Source organism: Nerophis lumbriciformis, linkage group LG17 (genome assembly GCF_033978685.3).
Source record: "Nerophis lumbriciformis linkage group LG17, RoL_Nlum_v2.1, whole genome shotgun sequence".
In the NCBI taxonomy this organism is placed as follows: Eukaryota; Metazoa; Chordata; class Actinopteri; order Syngnathiformes; family Syngnathidae; genus Nerophis; species Nerophis lumbriciformis.
The window spans coordinates 20,780,001-20,782,500 of record NC_084564.2 but is presented as its reverse complement, the minus strand read 5'-3'; the positions used below and the strand labels follow the sequence as shown (position 1 = coordinate 20,782,500).

The following is a 2,500-nucleotide window of genomic DNA, read 5'->3' as shown; positions in this document are numbered from 1 at the left end:
GTTCTAGCTTGCCATGCTAACTTCCACTCATGGTGATATTCAAAAGGAAGACCTTGCCAAAAGAGACCTTTCCAGCCGGCGTCATCATAAAAGCTAACTCGAAGGGATGGATGGATGAAGAAAAGATGAGCGAGTGGTTAAGGGAAGTTTACGCGAAGCGGCCGGGTGGCTTTTTTCACGCTGCTCCGTCCATGTTGATATATGACTCTATGCGCGCCCACATCACAGATGGTGTCAAAAAACAAGTGAAGCACACAAATACAACACTCGCCGTCATTCCGGGTGGATTAACCAAAGAACTCCAACCGCTGGACTGCGAACTGCGTGGGAAAAATGGATGACCGAAGGCGAACACACCTTCACTAAGACGGGCAGACAACGCCGGACAACATACGCCAACATCTGCCAGTGGATTGTAAATGCCTGGGCAGATATTTCTGTCACAACTGTGGTCCGAGCTTTCCGGAAGGCAGGATTCACAGAACTGCTGCACAACAACAGCGACACTGAATCCGATGATTTCGAAGAGACGGAGCCCGCCATTTTGGAAGCCACGCTAGCGCAACTTTTCAATTCGGACACCGAAGACGAAGAATTCGAAGGATTTACCGGTACGAATGAAGAATAACTTCAGAAAGTGAGCGCTATGTTTATTTTGTGTGTTGTGTGTTGTGACATTAACGTTCGAGCAACATTACCGGTATGTTGCTATTGCTCTACACCATTTTGAATTTTACTATGTTTGTGATTGCACATTTGTACATTTTGGGACAGAGTTGTTAGAACGCTGGTTTTCAATATATTATTAAAGTTTGACTGAACTATCTGACTGTTTTTTTGACATTCACTTTAGCGCAGCGTTTTTTTGACATTCACTTTAGCGCAGCGTAGGCGCGGCTTTTAGTCCGGGGCGGCTTATTGGTGGACAAAATTATGAAATATGTAATTCATAGAAGGTGCGGCTAATAATCCGGTGCGCCTTATAGTGCGGAAAATACGGTATATTTATATATGTGTATATATATATACATAATATATACATATATGTATATATACTGTATACATACATGTATCTCTCTGTCTCGCGCTATATATATATATATATATATATATATATATATATATATATATATATATATATATATATTAGGGCTGCAACTAACGATTAATTTGATAATCGATTAATCTGTTGATTATTACTTCCAATAATCGATTAATAATTGGATGAAAGAGACAAACTACATTTCTATCCTTTCCAGTATTTTATTGAAAAAAAGAAAAAAACTTACTGGCGCCATGTTCTTTCAACTTGCCAAATAAAACAAAGAAAATGTTACAAAAATGCACACTTTTGACACCCCTGCTATAAAAATTAAATCTGATAAATGTATCGATAAACAGCAGAGCCTGACGACGCATGCGCGGTTATCATAACTCTCTCGCTCTCTCTGTCTCTCCCCCTCCCTCACCAATGTTGCTGCACGCACAATTTGTTGTGTTTTTAACCTTCTTAACCCTGAACATATATTGAAAATACACGCAACCCTAACTCAAAATGCCGGACATTTGAGGCATTTAAGAAACACCGCCCGACAGCCCCGCAAAAGAGGACATGTCCGGTGAAAAGAGGACGTATTGTCAGGAACTAGCCCGGTCGCTGCTAGTCCTCTTTTGCTAGCATGCTAGCAGCTAACGGGCTACGATAGACTGACCATATGTCCTCTTTTCATCGGACATGTCCTCTTTTGCGGGGCTGTCAGGGCGGAGTTTCATTCTGATTCTGATAAATGCCTCAAATGTCCGGCATTTTGAGTATTGTTTACACAACGTGCAGTACGCTACTTGATATGTCCGTGTGGAAACTCGTTCGGTACACTTCCGTACCGAAACGAAACCCCCGTACCGAAACGGTTCGATACAAATACATGTACCGTTACACCCCTATTATTTTGATTATTGTATCTCAGCTGTTTGTAAATGTTGCAGTTTATAAAAAAAGGTTTATAAAAAAAAAACGTAGCCTCTGCGCATGCGCATAGCATAGATCCAACTAATCAATGACTAAATTAATCGCCAACTATTTTTATAATCGATTTTAATCGATTAGTTGTTGCAGCCCTAATATATATATATATATATATATATATATATATATATATATATATATATATATATATATAGTATAGTGTAATAAATAAACTAGATCATTTTGCAGTTGGGAAAGGGAAGTCTGGGCTTCTCTGCTTAAGCTGTTGCCCCCGCGACCAGACCTCGGATAAGCGGAAGAAGATGGATGGATGAATTTTGCAGTTGCTTTACATTGAAGATATTAAAAATGTTACTCAAAACTTTACGGGTTTGATGTTGGCAAACATTTGACCCTGAAACAGATTCATTTACGTCCACCTATTTTTCGTTTTGTCTTTTTTTTTGGAGTACCAAATAATATACACAATCGATTCCAAATCGCTTTGCGAGTTGATTCCCGTTCTTCGTGGTT

The 2,500-nt window shown here is 39.5% G+C and overlaps 1 protein-coding gene across 3 annotated transcripts in view; it reads left to right on the top strand.

Annotated features, from left to right (window-relative positions):
* The window catches only part of ets1 (v-ets avian erythroblastosis virus E26 oncogene homolog 1), a 120,533-nt gene that overhangs the window by 6,785 nt on the left and 111,248 nt on the right, over positions 1-2,500 (top strand). The gene's annotated exons all lie outside the window — the stretch shown is intronic.